The sequence below is a fragment of the Erigeron canadensis genome, chromosome 2, assembly GCF_010389155.1.
Source record: "Erigeron canadensis isolate Cc75 chromosome 2, C_canadensis_v1, whole genome shotgun sequence".
In the NCBI taxonomy this organism is placed as follows: domain Eukaryota; kingdom Viridiplantae; phylum Streptophyta; class Magnoliopsida; order Asterales; family Asteraceae; genus Erigeron; species Erigeron canadensis.
Genome location: NC_057762.1, coordinates 11,020,191 through 11,042,799, shown reverse-complemented (window position 1 = coordinate 11,042,799; position 22,609 = coordinate 11,020,191). Strand labels below are relative to the sequence as shown.

General features: G+C 33.0%; 1 pseudogene; it reads left to right on the top strand.

The window, feature by feature from the left end:
• Window positions 1-18,451: 18,451 nt before the first annotated feature.
• On the top strand, window positions 18,452-21,034 carry LOC122587695 (annotated as a pseudogene).
• Window positions 21,035-22,609: the final 1,575 nt, after the last annotated feature.

The following is a 22,609-nucleotide window of genomic DNA, read 5'->3' as shown; positions in this document are numbered from 1 at the left end:
GCCTGAAATGCTACCCCATAAATATGACACGTTATGATATGATATGAAATGCTTGAGTTGTTATGAAATACATTTTGTAATGAGCTATGTTATGTAATGAAAGATGATATGTAATGATATGCTATGAAATGTCGTGCAATATATGAGATGTAATGATATGCTATGAAATGATATGTAATGTCTTAAGATGAATTGAATTGTGATATATATTGATGATATGTGAAATGTGCATGATTACATGGTTTGTTCATCTAGTTCATTAGACTAATTAAGTTGCTATGACACGTACACGTTTATGGCCCAAACGTAAAGATGTATATGTGATATTTGTTTAGGTAGTATAAACACCTAAACCATATGAGATGTGAAATCGAGCTCATAATTTAGATGATATATTTGTTTAGGTAGTATAAACACCTAAACCATATGAGATGTGAAATCGAGCTCGTAATTCAGATGTGAAGGTGTTAAGCTTAACCCGTAGCTGCCCTTGCCCGGCGGGTGCGTAGATGTGGTTGCTCGGGTGGCTCCTTGCAACATGGTCAAAGATGTGAAGAGTAAAACGGGAGGTCTAAGCCGGCCCACTTGTCATGTACATACGGATTACTCCTGGATTGGCTTGCTATTTCTTAACGACAATGATGTACAGCCGTAAGGTTTGTCCATTCAGTCGGGTGTGACTTATGTCTCACTTATAAAGATGCATATGTTATATGAGATGCGTGACTTATGTCACAACTATAAAGATGTTTAGATGTGATATGTGGAGATGCAAAAGATGACTAGGTACATTTAGGATGACCCATCCTAATATGAAAGATGTTGATGCTATGATATATATGTGAGATGATATGTGCCTTAACGACTTAATATGACTTTTATATAATGTTTTAAATAGACAAATGTTTTATAAACTATGTGTTATCTTACTTAGCTAATTCGTTAGATAACACTTGCTCTTTTAAAATGCGTTGTGCCCTCAGGTCCAACAATAGTGAGCAGATAGATGTGAGAAGATGTGAGGCATGAGTAGATGATCTTGAAGCTGGCTATAGTTTACCCATAGTGGCTACCCGCATTAGACGTTGATTTATGTTTAGATATTTATGATTTGTATTTACTATAATGTCGGTTGTTTAATGTTGGGCAACCAATGGATTTCCATTTAGATTTGTTTTGATGATATGGCTAGTAATACCATTTAATGAATAAACGAAACAAATTTTGCTGGTTTAGACTTTTAAAGTTTAAATTTGCTTTCTTTGACGCCGTTAGGCGAAAGTTTTTGGAAATCTATAATTTTAAACGACGGGTGTTACAGTATCAAAGTATAAGAAAGTAAATAATACAACTATATGCATCAAAGGATTAACTGTTATTCTTTAATGGTTTCCTTCTACAACGTCAATACACATACATCCACAAAATCTGCACATTAGCCTTATATATCTGAATTACATCTCACAATCACATGACAATCACATTTCAATAAAAGCATGTATATTTACATAACATACACACTTACTCAACAAAACATCTAGATACACGTAACAACTTGACTAACACAATTCTACGATCACATAACAATTAAAGCACAAGTGGTTGTTGCATAAAATACGGACTTACACAACAAAACATTTAGGTAACACATTGTTAATCCAACAAACAACATGGCTATCACCAATCTAGCCTACTTAGCGTTCTAGCTCACAAATAAGTCAATTCAGCGTTATAATCATACCTCAATATATAACATCAACGACCTAGATTCTTCCTTTGGCATGATCATTATCTAAGGCTAATAACAAATGGTTAACTGCAAATACTAACTATTAATCTTCAAGCTGCTTAATTATTACCTAAAACTTACAACTACAATAAGGATTCTACTCATCACATTGATAACAACAAATTTTGCTACTAACTTCTCTATTACCATACTAATTACCATAATCTTATCAAAATAGCAATTTCATTACCACAACTTATTTATCTTCATAACTTTAACAAAACCCATATCACATAACTAAAAAAGACTGCATATCAACTTCTACTATATCAGTAGCACTACACCTTTACATGGAATCGATCACACATAGATAAACGAGTTCCATATAATTCAATGTTACTGCTCAATCATTTATAGTTTAATTAATAACTGCGTTTCAACACATATTTTCTACGATTGAAACAGCTAAACAAATACGGCATTATATAACTATATTGATCATATGAGATCTCTTACGCATATGTAATCTGCCCTCATATGATCAACTTGTCAGTTTAAATCTTATATACTCACTGGTGGTCCTGCTACAACATAGATTTGTATTCCTCGAAATTCTTTGTTACTTATTAACCAAATCCATATAAATCATCAATATTGAGACATATCGTCTTTTCTAATTTTTCTTTGTCCAATACTTTCCAAGTCAATTATTTATTTACTTATCATTATTTAATCATTACTTTACAAAATCAGAATTTTACTTGAACATTTTATGACACATAAGGTGACACAAAAACTATCTCCAAGTTTTACCAAATTTTAGTATATGCTTCATAACTTAGCCCGGATACTAAGAAATTAATATGGACTCATACAGCCACATTTGTTGACCTAATATATTTTTATATAACTATTAATCAAACTAAAAAACTAGAAAATAATACCTTAAAATGATGTTAATCAAAGCCTATAAATGATTAGGAATGATTTGGCATATTTGGTTTGGCTTGGAACCCGCTTTTCCTTCTCTTCTTTTTCTCTTTTCTTTCCGGCCAGCTCCTTTTTCTCGTTCTCTTTCTTCTCGGCCGACTTACTTTCTTTATTTTTTTTCATTTAATGATCATGTATCATATTATATACATGGATTTTATTTTAATTTTTTCACTTAACCTCCCCACTTTATAATTATTTTTCACTTTTAGTCCTTTTAGTAAACGGCGATTAAACACTAGGCCCGACATTTGATTTATGCGGCTTTTTAAGTAATTCAACATTTACTCATTTGATAGATATTACTTTTAGTAGTAAAATGCTACTGCGAAATTCGGGGTGTTACATGCTACAATTTCAGAAAAGATAGAGTTGCAAGCCATCTAGACGTATGAAGGTGCTTGCAAATTGACTCCCCAGATTGAGAAGCAACTGAAAAAGAAAGTCCAGTACAAACCTTTCACTAAGGTTTCATCATAATCAAGTCAACCAGTTCTGAAGCCCAATGCAGCTGGTCAACAGTCCTTCAAAGGCAAGGAGAAAGAAACTGAAGGATCAAAAGAGTCAGTTGGGAAGAAATATTTTAAGTGTCATGGTTTTGGTCACTTCCAGGCATAATGCCCCAACCAGCGAGCGCTTACTGCTAAAGAAATTGAGAGCTTGCCATATGTCGATACTGAAGAAGGTGAACCAGTATACGATGATGATGAAAGTGAAGAAACATATATTGGTGTAGATGTTGGAGAAATGCTGGTCGTGAAAAGAGTGATGCATGCTGATGAAGTTGTAACTGATGTTGCCAGAGAGAGAATATCTTCCATTCCAGATGTACTGTAAAAGGCAAAGTGTGTGATCTGATCATTGATGGTGAAAGTTGTGCTAATACTGCCTCAGCTTATATGGTAGAGAAACTGGAGTTGCCTACCACAAAACATCCTCGTCCATACAAATTACAATGGCTCAGTGAAGGATCTAAGGTAAAAGTTAACCGACAAGTTAATATTCCTTTTTCCATTGGATCTGTTTATGAAGATAAAATTGTTTGTGATGTTGTCCCTATGGATGCTTGTCATATTTTACTGGGCAGACCTTGGTTATTTGATAATTATGTATTTCATAATGGTCGTGCAAATTCTTATTCATTATTTGTAAGTGGGAAGAAGGTCACTTTGACTTCTCTGAAATCCAATGAGTTACTGAAAGTAAACAAGAAAGACCCGCCCAACAAGTCTTTGTTTATGTCCCAAACTGAAGTTGAAGAAGAACTCACTGGAGGTACTTCAGTCATGATGTTACTGGTGCTAGAACATACTGAGGAAAATGAGTTCACTAGAGTCTCCAGTCTCCTGAAGTCTCTACTGAAGGAGTTCACTGATGTTTTCCCTGAAGACCTACCTGAAGGTTTGCCACCAGTAACAGGTATTGAACACCAGATTGACTTGGTTCCAGGGTCAGTTCTTCCTAACAAAGCTGCTTACAGATGCTCACCAACTGAAGCAATTGTAAAAGGCAGGTAGATGAGTTGATTGCTAAAGGTTGTGTGAGAGCACTATGAGCCCTTGTTCAGTTCCAGCTCTCCTGGTCCCAAAGAAAGATGGTTCGATGAGAATGTTTGTTGATAGTAGAGCCATAAATAATATAACTATTAAGTATATATATGCTTGATGAGTTACATGGTTCCATTGTGTTTTTCAAAGTTGATCTCAGAAGTGGTTATCACCAGATTCGAATGAGAGATGGAGATGAGTGGAAGACTGTTTTCAAAATTAAAGGAGGCCTTTATGAATGGTTAGTAATGTCTTTTAGCTTATCTAATGCTCCCAGTACTTTCATGAGACTAATGAATGAAGTCCTCAAGCCACTTATTGGTCAGTTTGTTGTTTATTTTGATGATATTCATGTATATTCAAAAACTGAAGCTGAACATGTAAACCATTTAAGAAGTGTGTTTGATTTACTGAGAAGACACCAGTTGTATGGTAAATTGGAAAAATGTGATTTTATGGTGGAGAGTGTAATATTTCTTGGTTATGTGGTGTCAAAAGAAGCTATTTCCATAGACCCTTCCAAAGTAGAACCAATCAGATCATGGCCAGTTCCTACTACAATCACTGAAGTAAGAAGTTTTCATGGACTGACATCTTTTTATAGAAGATTTATCAAGAAATTCTTTACAGTTGTGGCTCCAATCAATGATTGCTAGAAGAAAGGTGTGTTTGACTAGCCAAGTTCAACCCAGTTAGCATTTAAGTCACTGAAGGAAAAACTCAGTTCAACTCCAGTACTATGTTTGCCAGGTTTTGATCAGTTGTTTGAATTAAAATGTGACGCCAGTGGAGTAGGTAATGGTGCAGTTTTGGTACAAGCAGGGCGTCCAGTTTCATATTTCAGTGAGAAACTTAATGGCTCAAAATTGAAGTATAGCACTTATGACAAAGAACTTTATGCCATCATTCGTGCTATCACTCACTGGACACATTATCTGAAGCCAGAGCAGTTTGTCTTATTTTCTGACCATGAAGCACTGAAGTTCATTAATGGTCAACAAAAGCTTAATGCCAGACATGCAAAATGGGTGGAATTTTTGTAGTCTTATTCTTCTGTCTCTAAACATAAAGCTGGAGTAGCAAATGTTGTTGTTGATGAAATTTCTAGAAGATATTCATTATTATCAATTCTGGAAGCAAAAGTCATTGGATTTTCTTTCATTAAAGAATTGTATGCTGCTGGCCCAGAAAATTTTGATCGTCTCACTGAAGCTAACTAGAAAGGACCATTTTGTTAAGTCGAAAATCGACAAAGTATAATTTGTTCATAAATATCTAAAGTTCGGAGAAAATACTTGTACAGAAATTTTGATGACTCTCTCAAAATTAGTTCTTTGACGCTTCACCTCGTATCGAGATCAGCCAAATCTGAAGACATTCATTCTGAAGTCGAAGACTGAAGACTGAAGACTGAAGAAGAGAATCTTCTGAGAAGCAGAGCTCTGAGAAGATTCAATCTGATTGAAGATCTGAAGCTGCTCAGTGTAAAGTACTTACACTACTTTGCACTGATTACTAGGAAGTCTTTTTGCTTTACCATACTTTATCCAGACAATAACATTGTCTCTGGAAAGTTTTTTGGTTAAGTCAAATGGTTGGAAATAAAGTGTGAAATGTCACATCAAATAATTTTCACACTTAACCTTAAAACACAAGATTTAAGGAATATTGTTTATTTCCTTAAACATGTCCCAGCCATGTATTGTACGGCTAAGTCCACGTCATCATGGACTTTGCCTATAAATACAAGGCTTCTCACAACTTGTGAGATATACTCTAAGTAAACTTACGAGTATTTCCTAGTTGTTTAGATCATTTGTATTTTAAGGTTGTTTAGATATTTTCCCAAGAGTGATTATCTTTGTTTCGCAACAACCTTTGTATTTTGTTTATATTAATGAATAAATACATTAAAAATACACCTCGACTCCTAGCCATAATACTTGATTATACATATTATTTATATAGCTCAAGCACTTGTTCTCTTATTTACTTTGTGTTCATATCCAAATCTGGATCGTAATTCTGAACTAGTCTTTCTCTAGATCAGAATTACTTGTCAGTCGGGTTACTTGATATACTTGTCATATCTTGTTATATTTGCCTTACATCTTGTGCACGGACTCACAAAGATGGTTTCTTATTTAAGAGTGGAAAGTTGTGTATTCCAAGGGGTTCTATTAGAGATTTGCTGATAAGGGAAACACATGGAGGAGGTTTAGCTGGCCATTTTGGCATTAACAAAACTGGAGAAATCCTCACTAAACACTTCTACTGGCCAAGTTTACCGAAGGATGTCCAGAACATCATCAGTCACTGTCGAACTTGTCACCAGGCGGAGGCAACTTTTCACAAGGGTTTGTATACTTTTCTTCCAGTTCCAAGTCATCCATAGAAGATCTTAGTATGGATTTTATTGTTGCACTGCCCAAAACTCCCAGAGGAAAAGATTCAATAATGGTGGTCGTTGATCACTTTTCGAAAATGGCTCATTTTATTCCTTGCAATACTACAAATGATGCTTCAGCAGTGGCAAAAACAATTGTTTCAGATAGAGATGTGAAGTTTCTAAGTTATTTCTGGAAGACCTTATGGAGATTGATGGGTACCAGATTGATGTTCAATACGTCTCATCATCGTCAAACTGATGGACATACTGAACTCACTAATTGTACAATTGGTATGCTGTTGAGAACACTGGTGAAGAAGACACTGAAAGATTGGGATCTGAAGCTTGCTCACGCTGAGTTTGCCTTCAAAAGAGCTCCAAATTATTCTACCAGTAAAACCTATTTGAAATTTGTTATGGTGTCCATCTGCTGACTCCCATTGACTTAGTTCCACTTTCGATTGAACCTAAAGCAAGCATTGAAGTTGAGGCCAGAGCAAAAGAAATCAAGATTCACCAGCAAGTGAAGGCCAGAATTGAGAAGACTAATGCTGAATATAAAGCAAGAGCAAACAAGCATAGAAAACAGTCCAATTTTGCTCCAGGAGATCTAGTTTGGGTGCATCTGAGGAAAGAAAGATTCCCATAAAGGAGAAAAACAAGTTGATGCCCAGAGCTAAAGGACCATTCAAAATTTTGGAGAGATATGGTGATAATGCATACAAGGTTGAGTTACCTGGAGATATGTCAGTTTCAAGTACTTTTAATGTGAGTGATCTGATGTCTTATCTGTAGGATGAGTACCTCGAGGACTTGAGGACAAGTCCCTTTTCAAAGGGGAGAAAGATGCGGAAATGTCCAGATTCACTGAACTGACTAACACCAGTGAACTGAGTAAATCTGCTGAACTGAAGAAGTCGTCTGAACTGAAGTCAACTTCTGAACTGATAAGAGTTTCTAAGCTAAAAAGAGATTCTAGGCTTGAAGCCCATTTCCGAGCTGACGAGGTTATCTGAACTGAATGAAGATTCTGAACGAATAATGCCATCTGAGCAAGCCATGCTAATTCTGCCAGAGATAGCCTATTTCAGACAAGTGTTCACTGAGACAGTTCAGCCACCAGTGGTAACACTTATTCGTGAATCAAGTTCTCCACTGAAGCACTCCAGTAACCAGTTTCGTCTCCAGTTGGTTGCTCCAGTGTCCAGTCTCTAGTTGACGCTCCAGATGTTAGTTTCCGGTTCCCATACCAAGTTTGTTTCAGTTCCAAGTTTGTGGGCTCAATAAAGAACGAATGACAGCTGTTGACAGGAAGAAGGAAGGGACGTGTGACAATGTTAATCCTAACGGTTTATGGGTCCATGTGCAGAAATAATCTTTCTAGAAGCTTTGCCTCTCCATTTTCTATTGGCTAATAAATTAGTGGTTGTACTTTGCCCATGACAACTTTTATTTATTTTATTATTGTATTTCGTTAAGTCCTACGAGATAGTTTATGTGGCTATAAATAATGGTTGTATTTCTCATTGTAAAAAAAAGTTAATGTGGAATTGAATGAAAATTAATAGAGCAACCTCTATCTCTTAAAAATCTTCATTTACCTTTATAAATCTTTGATCTTTGTGGTTTGGAATGATCTCTTTATCTATATTAGTGGTGGTTCGTCCTTTATCAAATATAGTGATGATATCCAAAATCTTCGATTCCTTTATCTGTGTTTGTGGTGGCTTAGCCTTTATCAAACATAATGGTGGGTTGGAGTGTTTTCTTTATCCGTGATTCCAGTGGCTTGTCATTTACGAATCTTAGTATTTGATTCTTTATCTATCCTTTTATTTTTTTGTCTCGTTTGTTGTTTTGTTTCATAATATCCAGAAAATACCAAAAATAATAACTTTTGTTGTGTTCGCTTCTTTGTTTAACCCGTTGTGCTTAAATTTGCGTGTTTTACGCATCAGGAATGTAGTCGGTGACTTTTGGACGAAACGTGGGCGAGTGAAGTTTCCTTGTTTCCTATAGTCTTAAACAACTAAAAACGTAAACTTTTTACTTTATGGAACGGTAATCAAACATACTAATTAATTCGTGTCATTGATCTTGTAAAGCATTCAAACTAAAAAAAATACAAAATTGGAAGATTGTGTTGAAATGTTTTTTTTTTTTAGAAAAGCAAATTTTATTAACAATAACCACATATATACAATTATACAATACATGTACACAAATTACAAGACAATTCAATCTTAATTATAGGCGGTCCATTGGACCATTCCAACCTGGATAGTTTCGATCCATCTTTCACCCTTAAAAAACATGACAAATGGACCTTTTTTGGAATAGAAGGCTGCCTTGTTATGGGCTTTTCATAAACAACCGGCCGTAAACATTATTCCATTTAGGCTTCTTCACATATTCATGGTAGTTTAAGAAACCGATTGAGAAAATTCGAACATTTTCGGAATATAACACCATGACGATATACGTCACCACAGAGCTGTTAGCTACTTAGCCACAAAGCAAGATATCATTAAATGATTCGCTGTTTCCTCAACTTCTTCACAAAAGGGTACAAGCTTGAGTTCTTGGGAATACCTCTTTCGTCAAATCCGCCTTAGTAGGCAACCATTCAACCAACTCTTCACCCAAAAATTTGACTGAATGATTACGTTCTGAACTATTAATTTTATTAAGTTAAAAAAAAAAAAAAGAAGTTAATGTTAGCCAATATATCCTATTTATGTTTTTTTTTTAATGTAATTTGTGTTATTTTGACAACTTAGTATTTGCATAAGATCATTTTACGTCATTAACAATTGGATAATGTCAACCACCACAAGTGGTATATCTACCAAAATATAAATATCACTAGGTTGTATAATGTATTATAAGAAAACTTGTACTTGATGATAAGTTAATTAAAAGTATTGGTATCATTATCATTTATCTTAATAAATACTTGGTAGATACGAAAGCTAAAACGGAGCTTAAACAACGATCAATTATTTTTTTTAACGACAAACTTGGATCACTGACGGATCATTGGAGTATCATCGTGTCAACAAGGTACCACCCGATCATATCTCCACAAGTAAATAATGTCAATACACAGATTCAGGAGGAAACTCAATAAATATGAGAAAATCTTTTATGTGAGTTTTGAACATATGACTTTAATTTTAGTTACTAACCTTATCCACCACCAAGATACCACTCGCCTATTAAGCCATAGACAAACTATGATCAGTTCAAGGCATGGCAAGGGCATGTTGAAGTTCAAGTAGGAGTAGTTGAACCCAAGTGAAGCGCTATGAAATGATGCTAATCAAACATAGATTGGGTCCCAAATGATAAATTTATTTTAATATATCACATTTGATGTACTAAATAACATATTACTAACAATTCGCTCATATAAGTATCATTAACAAAATCCTTAATTTTCGTATTTAGTTACGAGTGTTATTGTATAATACAAAATATTTTCACAAAATATTCTGTTGTGTCGTTTGCTTCTTTTCTTCATAATCTTTGTTCCTTTCACATCCCAAAAGTCATTTGATTGTATGCGTGTATCGCCCGTGTTTTTATTTCAGTAATAGACCGAGTACAACGACGTAAGAATATGATGTCATTCAATAACGAGATATGTCACCCGAGCGTTGCCCCGGAAGACATCACATTTGTTAACGATTTAGAAAAAATATTATTTAAGAGATAATGTGCCATAAACTTTTTGAAGAAAACATGTATTATTCAAATTATTAAAAACTGACATTTGTCAGTTAAAAAGTGAACTGTAAAAGTTTTGTGTGAAAGTGAAAGTCGTTCGCGTAAAAGTTTAGTGCTAAAAGTGTAAGAGACTTAAATGTTGTGGTGAAATTAAAAGAAAATCAAAAATTTTAAAAATTTAGTGCTAAAAGTATAAGGGGTTAAAATGTTGTGGTGAAAATAAAATGAATAGAAAGTTTATTATTCGTTACAACTTTTCTCGTACATTTCTTTTTAATATATGTGTTAAAAAGTTTGTTGCTAAAGTGTAAGAGGTTCAAATGTTCTAGTTAAAATAAAAGATTATCAAAAAGTAGAAAAATTTAGTGCTTAAAGTGTAAGGAGTTAAGATATTGTCGTAAAAATAAAAAGATTAAAAAGTTACTAAGAATTATAAAAGTTTGTTCTAAAAGTGTAAAGAGTGAAACTATTGTGGTTAAAAAATAAAATAAAATAAAAAGTATACTATTCTGTATATGTTTTTCCGTACCTTAAAATAAAAGAAAAATAAAAACTATGAAAGTTTAGTGCTAAAAGTGTAAAGAGTTAAAATATTATGGTGAAAATAAAAAGAATACAAACTTTACTAAAAAATATTATAGTTTAGTGCTAAAAGTGTAAAGATTGAAAGTTTTGTGTTGAAAATAAAAAGAATAAAAAGTTTACCAAAAAGTATTATAGTTTAGTGCTAAAAGTGTAAAGATTAAAACTTATGTGGTGAAAGTAAAAAGAATAAAAAGTATACTTATACTAAAAAAATATTATAGTTTAGTGCTAAAAAAGTAAAGATGGAAAGTTTTGTGGTGAAAATAAATAGAACAAAAAGTTTATTAAAAAGTATTATAGTTTAGTGTTAAAAATGTAAAGATTGAAACTTATGTGGTAAAAATAAAAAAAATAAAAAATATATTATTCTTTACATGTTTTTCGAGACTTTGTTTTTAATATATATTATAATGAAAAATGATTAATCAACCTAATTCATATGCCTAAAAATCAGCCTAAAACCTTAAGAATTTAACATGTGGATTCCACTAATTCTCTTTCCTAATTTTGCCCCCTGATTTTTCCACATGTCATCATCTTACTATTAGGCATATCTTTAGGCACACCAATTAAGCTGATTTATCATTATCCTATTATAATTAGTAGGTGAATTAGTAAACTCCTTAATTAGGTAGGTTTGACCAATGACTTTGTCTTGGTCATGGCTTCTAAATTCTAATTCACTTTCCTACTCGCTTCTTGTTGAGTTGTGTAGTGCTTATAAACAATTCTAGCTACATCCGAAATTTCAAATCCAAACATCATCCAATTAACATAACCCATTTACAAAATGAACCCGAACGAAACGCCTCCCTCTTTCTCATCAGGAGCAATTATTAGAACAATTGATCCTGAACCCGTCGATGATGGCACCATACCGAATGCTGAACCATCCACTGTCAACAACCAAGGTCCGTCATTCACCAACCTTTACCCTGATCAAGGGAAGTCAATTAGCGAACCTTTTAGCGATAGTCCACCACCGTCTTATGGAGATGTGAGGCAATTTATACCTTCTAACCCTTCTGGGGGTTATACCTATCCGTTTAGCGATAATCAACCACCGTCGCTTAATGATGTTAATAGACGAGAAGCATCTCAAACTGGTTCATCGTACACGGTCAATAATGAGGGTTCTGTTCCAAAACCAGGGATGAGTTTGACTAAAAGAAATTTCACCAAGTTCCATCCGGCGGGTGCTGGGTCCAGTCCCCAAGGATGACTACTACTGATTGTTTTTTGGAATTTCAGTTTTGAAATTTTGTTTTGTGTTAATCAAATAATCAAGGTGCCAATCATCAATGTGAAATATCTACTCCTGGGTCATCTAGTTTATTAATTTTTTTTTATTTTATTTGTCTTCCTGTTTCTCATTTTGTTTGCTATTTAATTTAATATGAACAAGTGGTTTTTGATATGCTACTAGTTGGAATTCATAATAATTAGCTAAAAGCGCAATTGTTGCTTTAGCATAAAGGCTTTTGTTTCTTGACTGAAGTTCAGCATTCATAATTAGCACTATTGAATCTAGGAATTCATTGAGATATATACTTTAGAAGTAAAACTACAAATACTAGCCACTTCAAAAAAAAAAAAAGCTAATGACACAAGTGGATAAAGTTATATAACCCATCCATAGGGTCAAAACTCATAAGTGTTTATTTCTGTGGATGCATTAGGGCGTTTTGGAACTTTTTGCATTATTCTAAGTTTCTAACCATCTCTTCGACTTATAGTATGTAATTAAGCTACGCGATTGAATTCATTTAGCAAGGATATTTATGATTGGGTATCAAATTTGAAAACAAATTTATAATTAGTAAATTTTAATTTAGGTTGCAATGTTGCATGAGGATATATGACTGTGTGAAATATCTATCATGGGTCTTGTAATTTCATGTCTTCCTTTTTTTATCTTATGTTTTATTTATGTCTTTTTGTGGGATGTTAAGATGATGTAAGTGGTTTTTGATTAGAAAACTATTTCATCTCGTTGGTTATGTTCGTTGGTTGTATACAAACCGATGTGTAGGTGACAAGCATTGTGGGTCTCCTCAGACGATACGATCGACAATATATAAATTTTAAAAAAAAAGTTAATTGTGTTTAATTAATTGATAATAATAAAATTAAAATGATAAGAAAGTAAAGTTTTGCTATTGGAATGGATATGTTAGATTCAAATTGTTGTTACTGATGTAACAAAACTGATAAATAATTATGTGATTCTATTATCATTGGGAGCACCTATGAGCACAAGTTGATAGAAGTTTTATAACCCATTCATAGAGTTATAGCTATCTCCCAATAATAATAAAACAACCACCTAAATTCAATTTTAAAAAAATAATAACTCTTAGATGAGAAACAAGTTTGAATTTAAGCCCTTGGATTACTTTGCTTGTATCATCTATTTTTTTTAAATTTCTTCCCTAAATTACTATATACTAAATTACTAAATATTAAATACTTAAGCAATTCATGTTATATAAATAACACAACTAATAAATTGCTCGTATCAAATTATGAACTTTTTACAATTAGATAATATCAAAGTTTTACGTCCACATGTACCTTTAATATTATCCAAGATTTTATATGTTAATTTTTAGTAGATATAGTTGATAAGTTACCAATTAATCTTTGTAATTAGATGCTCGCACAATATACCGGCGGTGGTGTAGTGATGACGGAGATGGTGGCAGGGGCAGCATTAATAGGGACGGTGATGAGGCGACGATGACGATGAATATAAAAGTAATTGATGTTAAAAGTGGTATTGTACTTATTTTAAGTGTTGGGGGTCTATACCTTAAATTATTACATTAAGGGTACTATAGGTATATTAGATGGAGATGTTTAAATTAGTGAATAAAGGAGAAGGATATTTTTTGTTTTTCAAATATAGAAAGTTTAAGGGAAAAAGGGTGGTTTATATAAAATAATTGGAGATTGATCCCTGCTCCGGAGAAGGTTATGTTACAAAGAGGTTATGATCAGATGGAAACTGCATAGCGTGATATGGTAGAATGAGGGAGGGAAAATTAGTGTAGGGTTATCTAACCTAGGTTAGTTTTATTTAAGAAATATTAAATGACCTGAAAATCCCACATCAGTTTCCACATATGTTAGTAAAAAAAAGTTTGTAAAATATGAGTCATTCTAGCATTCCTCTTAAGAAATACACAATTTTTTTTTCAGTTTATTGATAAATAGATGTTTTAAAGTTTTACTAAACATTTTGAGTACCTTTATAATTTTTAATTTTTAATACTTCTAAATTTGTATGATTTTTATATGATTTTATCTTATGCCTTTTTATTTATTTATCCAATCTTAGGTGTGTAAATTATTTTATTAAATATATTTTTGGTAGACCATATACAACACACGGTGTATTATTTATATATCTTTGATTTCATAACTAATCATATTTTTATATTCTTATTCGTTATATATATTTGTTGGCATTAACTTTTAACCCTTTTTATTTTATATATTATATATTATTATGTTCATTAATTTTAATATCCTATAATGATAATTTACATAACTATATTTTCGGTTATAAGAAAGAAACTCATCAAAATTTGTAAATATCTTTCATGATTTTTATTCAAATTTTAAATTTTAAATTTATGTTAGATATAAGAAATTGACAAGAAAAAAAGTGCCTCATATTTAACACCTGTCTATGCTAATTTCTCAAAGTTGATAATAATTCTTCTAAAAGTATTATAAATGAACATGAACCATTTTAATAAAAAAATAATAGATTATGAATTAATGTCAATTTGTATTTTAGATATTGCCTCTTGCATTACATTAGATGTTTGACAAATTTTTAAATTGAACTACCTCTTTTCTTTCTAAGAAAAATATTAAAACTTCTTGCATTTATTATTACGTTTTTAATAGTATTTAATGAATGTATTTGTCATATAGGTTTTTATTTCACTTAGTTTATATATTCCACATTCTTTTTTAATATGGAAATGAGTAATAATTTGCATCTATATTTTACTATAGATATGGGTTTGAAATTAACTCAAGGTCGTGTAATTTTCAAAATATCATCATCTTACTATTGAGTTGATTTTAATTTGTTTAGGTTAATTTATCATTGTTTTTTTTATCTATAGTTATGCATGTATAGTATTATAAAACATCAAAATGTCATTAATAATATATGTTCATCCGCGTATTATGCGGGTTAATAATCTAGTTAAGATAAAAGAAAAAAGAATAATAAAGGAAATTCTAACTTCTATCACATTTAGATACACACTGACTCACCTCATATAAATCATATGATTTGGGCAACCCAAAAAATTAAACCCGTGACTTTAGAACAAATCAATACAAATTTATAATTACTGAATTTATAATCAAAACAAACTTATGGTGCATGATCAGGAAATTACCATTTTGACTTTGCCAATCTACGTAAAGTATTCTAAGTATATTTTCTTACTTCCTTCCAGTTTACTACCTTAAAAATTTTATAACATGTATGTTGATCGTTATAAAAATAATATGTATTATCAACCCAAAATGACATACACAATTAACTTAATAAAGCGATGCACCAAAAAATTTATAAATTAATACATGGTTGAGGGTGCTAAAGGTTTCTCCTTGTCTCCTTGTTGATTTATAAATGTGTCATTCAAGTTATGATTATTCAAATACACTAATTAATTATTTGAGGAATGACGTACCAGAAAATATCATTACGAAAAAAAATCTACCATAAAGAAAAAACTTACATTTTTACTATCTAAATGGATTAATTGATACTCTGACTTAACAAAATAATCACTTGATAGAAATAACTCTTCATAATCGAAGGCAATACGCAGAAGATTCCAATAGTCCAAGTTTAACTTGGACAATAAGATTCCAATGCATAGTGTAAAGAAATTTCATGTAAATGTCAAGAAAGTTTCTATGAAGTGTAAACAACCGCGTCTTGACCTTGACTTAAGAATTTGCAATTCTTCTTTTGTTCTATATAAATATACGTACACATTATAACCCACTCGCAATTAAACTACCTCAATTAATATTTTCTAATTAAAAATGAGTTATACTTACCCTTCCGGACCTCCATCCTCCGGTAGCATGTATCCGCATTCTAGTAGCATTGTTGACTACGAGACTATTGAGCCCGGTTTGTTTCACGAACCGGCTCCAACCATCTCAAATGTAGGGACGAGGAATATTGAGCCTCAGACAGTAGTTACTCAACGCAACCTAATCAGTGAAGCTAATCATGGCCAGAGTCCATCGAGATCAGATATGCGACACGTTGGAGGGTTCTCATCATCAGCTAATGGCCACAGTGGGTCCCTCCAAAGCGATGCACCGAATTTTGATGGTCTCATTCGTCCTAACTATTCCCATCCTAGCCGGGATAATCCGAATAGCGTAGGTCAAGGTCAAGCACCTGGAATATCTGGCCAAGCTCGTCCGAATCATTCTGAATCTGCTCAGCCATCTGGTGAGAACCAGAGTCCTCAGCTTAATCCAGAAGACTATGTTGGAATCAGTTTGGTTGGAAAGAAATTTAAGGAGATCCACCCCTCGGCATATTATGTGGAAAAATAAACTAAATTAATCTAGAATTTGATTATAAAATTAAGTTAATTAAAGTCTTTTTAGTTTGATGGATGTTGAGTTGCGTTTGAAATTCTGTTTGCTGTGTGAACCAACAAATGTAATTCTATCTTTCTGTCATGTTTATTTTTGCTTCCATTAGTTATATTGTAAATGCTAAATGTTTAATTTAATTTTTTTTAGTGGTCATTATATATGTATAAGTGTTAACTTTAAAAGCTTTAATAGGATTTTAACATAAATATACATTAAGAAAGTTGTACTTCTTATTAAGCAAATCACCAAAGCGATACAAACGGATAAAAAGGTTAACAAATTATTCTTTAACCGAGCTTTCACTTTGGGATTAATTCCAATAATATAGACGGTTAGTCGACTAATGACTAATTGATCTTCAGTAGTTAACCTATCATGACAACCAAACTTCAAAAATGTCAATTGTTATTATCAAAAGATAATGTAACTATCAAATTAACTTTATGTGATTTTAGTTCCATCGATCTTTTAAAAATTCTGTTTGTTGTACCTGAACCAACAAATGTATTTAAATAAACCTTTTTTTTTTCTTTTTTTCTTCCATAATTAGTTACGTTTCACTACTACAAAATTTCGAAAATAGAGACCGGTTTTTGATTAGAGACCGATTTGCTAGAAAAAAAATGGTCTCTATGCTAATTGAAATGGGGCTCACACAAAAACAACCGCTCTCTATGTAACTTTATTGTTAGACCCACTAAAAATCACATGTCTATATACTTTTGATATATAGAGAGTTGTTTCTTAATACATAAACGGTCTCTATACCCAGAAAAAATAGTTTTGAAAATTTTGAGTTGCCGCTCAATCCCAAAAAAATTGAATTGAAGCTCTTTCTTTATTTGAAAACCTAGATCCAACAACTTTCTTTTATTAGTGATCTTGAGTTTGGATTGTGGATTATTATATTATAAAAAATTGAAAGATTCCCTCAATCTCCCACGATCTCACGAACCAAAAGTTTGAGAGTTTGTTACATCATTTGTGCCACATGTCAACTTTCTAATGGTGAACTCTTTATATTATTTTATTGTATATAATTAATTATAAGTCTTATTAGTTTTTCTTTAATATCTTATGTTTCATAACTTTTATTAAAAATGTAAAGACATAGTATTCTTTATTTTTCTGTTGCGAACATTTTGACATAATCCCTCTTTTATGGCTTATAAGGAGAGTCTACGGTAAGCAAGAGAGTCTATTTTATTAAAAACGAAGCTATTTAAAAAAACGTATTGTTTTAATAAAACTATTTGATTTGGATTTTTAAAACAAAATAAGAATATTACCTTTATAGTTTATCTAACTTTTATCTATACATATTTATTACCTTTTCATTTATTACACATATCTACTTTATTTAAAGCTTTTTATATATACAAGAACTTTTATCTAATTTTTCATTTCATATTTTCTTTATGGATCATTTGTTTTCAAATACTTACTTGAATTTTGGAGATTTTTCCAATACCCAAAACAATGATAACTCTTTGTTTTTTTTAAATTCGAGTCAATATCCTGTCAATGGACTACCTAAAAAACAATCACAATTTCCTGTCAATAAAATTCATCAAAAACAATCACGAACCACTAAATGGGAGGTTGAGGAAGATGTTGCATTAATGTCGGCATGGTGTATGGTTAGTGAAGATCCCACAATGTGGTCAAGTATAAAGAAAATATATGATGCAACTCAAGCTGAAAATACAGGAAAAAACTTGGCTAAAGGAATGAATCTCAAATGAAAGGTCGTTTTAAACGACTTAATGAAAGTGTCCAAAAGTGGGTTTCAACGTACCAGAAGCATATCGTCAAAGAAGAAGCGGGATGAGCCATGTAGATATTGAGAGTGAAGCTCATAAACTTTATGAGCAGCAATGTGGTCACAAGTTTACCGACTTGGTTGTTTTTAATCAAGTTATGTGTAAACATCAAAGGTGGGATTTACAGTTGCATCATGACACAACACGTTTGCGACGTGAATTTGATGAAGGTAATGAAGAAAGTGGTAGTAGTACAAAAAGATCAAGGACCACCAATGAAGGGGACTATTCCAATCCCGAAACGCCAAATAGTCTTCCTTCAACAGTTCAACGTCCAATTGGTAGAGATGGTGATAAAAAGAAAAGGGGGAAAGCTAAAGTTAATGAGTTTGTTGAAGAACTTCGTGCATTAAGGCTTACTAGAAAAACAGAAGTTGAAGTCATGAAAAAGAAAATCGAGATCGAGCAACAAAAAGAAAAAAAAAAGATGAACGAGAGCAAAAAAGAGGGGAACGAGAGCTTAAAAATATGCAACTTATGCATCTTAACACACTCCTACAAAGGGCTGACTTGTCGCCCGAGGAAGAAAACTTGAAACGCCTTTTGATTTCGAAGTATTATTAAAGATTAATCTATCCTATTGTGTGTTTAATTTTCAATTTGTGCTTCATGCATTTGTAAGATGTTCGATTATCTACTTTTAATTTCAATGTGTGTGTAATAGTTTGTGTTTAATGAATGTGGCACATGGCAAGTTTTCATTGGATGGTTAATTATAAACCTTATTAGTTTTTATAAAAGTTTAATATAGTTTTTTTAATACAAATTAAAAGTACATAAATTTATCACGTAAAACTACCAATCGTCAACTTGTCAAGATATTATTTGTTATTGAGATTTCTTTCGATTTACAAACATTATCTTATCTTTTTCAAAAGATAGATAACTCAACATTATCTATCTTGAGATTTCATATTTAACTTGAGATTTCATAAAAGTACATAACATTGATTACATAACATTTATCACGTAAAACTACCAATCGTCAACTTGTCAAGATATTATTTGTTATTGAGATTTCTTTCGATTTACAAACATTATCTTATCTTTTTCAAAAGATAGATAACTCAACATTATCTATCTTGAGATTTCATATTTAACTTGAGATTTCATAAAAGTACATAACATTGATTACATAACATTTATTACGTAAAACTGCCAGTCATCAACTTGTCAAGATATTATTTGTTATTGAGATTTCTTTTGATTTACATTATCTCATCTTTTTGTAAAGATAGATAACTCAACATTATATATCTTGAGATTTAATATCTAACTTTCATCTCTTAAAAGATGTCTCAAAGTGAGAACTCATCAGAATGTTCCGACTCATCAAATTCGAGTGATTATGATGAGTGGGAAGCACGAGTTTTTCAACAAAATCGAAAAGTTGATGATATCATCATTGAATTAATTGTGAACATGCCAGATATGTTTATAAGATCTTCTACAACAAGAAAAAAAAAGAAGGAATTGTGAGCGGGAACGTGGGTGAAAAACGTTTGATGCAAGACTACTTTGTTGACAACCCAACATATAGTCAAAAGCTCTTTAGAAAAAGATTTCGTATGCAAAAACCACTATTCCTTCGTATAGTGGCTGCTATTACAGCAAATGATATTTATTTTCAACAAAGATATGATTGCACAGGTAGACAAAGCTTGTCACCATTGCAAAAATGTACGGCAGCGATGCGGGTGTTAGCGTATGGGACGTCAGCAGATGCACAAGATGAATATTTAAGATTGAGTGAAACTGTAACAAGAACTGCTCTTATAAAGTTTGTAGAAGGTGTCATTTCATGTTTTGGTCAAGAGTACCTTAGAAAACCCAATGAAAATGATTTAGCAAGGTTACTCCATGTTGGAGAAGAGCGTGAATTTCCAGGAATGATAGGCAGCATTGATTGCATGCACTGGCAGTGGAAAAATTGCCCCACCGCTTGGGCTGGGCAATATATTGGTAGAAGTGGTAAACCAACAATCATTTTAGAAGTTGTCACATTGTTTGACCAGTGGATATGGCATACATTCTTTGGAACACCAAGTTCGTGCAATGACATTAATGTTCTTCATCGATCTCCTCTTTTTGATGATGTATTGTCAGGTCGAGCACCACATGTCAGTTACACTGTGAATGGTCATGGTTACAATATGGCATATTATCTCACTGATGGCATATATCCTTCATGGGCTGCCTTTGTCAAGTCTATAACTTCTCCACAACTTTGTAAATGCAAGTTGTTTGCTCAAGAACAAGAGGCAGTTAGAAAAGATGTAGAACGTGCATTTGGAGTTCTACAAGCCCGTTTTGCATTTCTTCGACAACCATGTCTTGTGTGGGATAAGGATATGATGGGTAAAATTAAGATTGCATGTATAATCATTCATAATATGATTGTTGAAGATGAACGTGACACATACCTTCACTCTTATGATCCATCGAATTTTGTAGATGATGAAGAACCTTTTCAATTCTCTACTGAACGGATTGCAGACCTATCAAGTTATATGACCAATAGGGCACAACTTCGTAATAGAGAAATGTTGGTGCATTTCCGGGTGACAACATCATTATAGAAGTTTGTCTTGAGTTTATTGAATATGTACTTGTAATAAACGTTATTTTATTTCATATTATAAAGTCAACCTCGAATTGGTCAACGTGTGGACTTGGTCGAGCTCGACCTACAAGAGCTCGAATTGGTCAAACTTGTGTTGACTTGGTCGAGCTCGACCTACACGAGACGTCGGCCCGACCTGGTCCATGTTTAAGCCTATATATATAGATGTAAGGTTTAGGTTTTAGAGAGAGAGAGAGAGAGAGAGAGAGTTTTGGTTGCAACTTGAAAATCTCTCAGTCATTTTCGTTTAGCATTTTCATATTTCTAAACTTGGTATTTTACTTGTAATTGCATTTACTGAAGTAATATACGGTTCCAGTTCTTATTCATATTCGTGTTGTTCGATTGCTTTTGTATAAGAGTTTCCGCACTTATACATTAGATACTTAATCTCGTAGATCCGATGGCAAAGGGACTTTCAATTGGTATCAGAGCTAGGTTGTTTTAAGAATTTTGTAGAGAAAAGGGGGAGTTTGTTGGTACATTTCCGGGTGACAACATCATTATAGAAGTTTATCTTGAGTCTATTGAATATGTACTTGTAATAAACGTTAAGTTTTCGCGTATAATAAAGTCAACCTCGAATTGGTCAACACGTTGACTTGGTTGAGCTCGACCTTGTTAAGCTCGAATTGGTCAACATGTTGACTTGGTCGAGCTCGACCTGGTCAAGCTCGAATGGCCAACCGAGTTGGGCTCGGTCCATGAAATTCGAGGTCCGACTAGGCCATTAGTTTTAGTATAAATAGAGATTAAACCTTATGTTTAAGGTGGATCTTCTAGTCATTGTATTTTCGTGTTTAGGGACTTGGTATTTACTTGTAATTGCATTTACCGAAGTAATATACAGTTCCAGTTTATGTATATTCGCGTTTCTTATTCATATATATTGTGTTGATTGCTAGTGTATAAGATTTTCCGCACTTATACATTGAATACTTAATCTCGTGTGATCCGGTGGCTAAGAGACTTACAAGTGGTATCAGAGCCAACGGAGGTATTCTATTGGTTCGGGATTAAGGTTTCAACCACGATTAAGGAGGTTTCATTCAATTGTTCGGTGTAGTCAAGATTCACACGCTCTACTCGGGCTCGACCTACTCGGGCTCGACCACTCGGGCTCGACTCAACTCGAGCTCGACCTATCCAAGCTCGACCACTCGAGCTCGACTGCTGAAAATCGTGCTGACTTTGTTTTAGCCATAACTTTCAAACCGTAACTCCGTTTTTGACGATTCAAGTGGCCACAAATTCGTAAATGAGTCTACTTTCCAATGGTTATGGAAACATCACTTGACCTTGACCACAGTTGGAGCTCGACCTCGACCAGATTTGGAGCTCGACCTCGACCACAACTGGAGCTCAACCTCGACCTTTCTGGAGCCCGATCTCGACCTTTTCTGAAGCTCGTCCTTTGTCTCCTGTTTGACTATATAATCAGATTTTGTGCTCCAAGTGATTGGCCTTTTTTTTAGAATTTGCAATCTTGATTATGTTTAGCTTCCGAACTTGTCTAAAAATATTGAACTTGTAAACTCT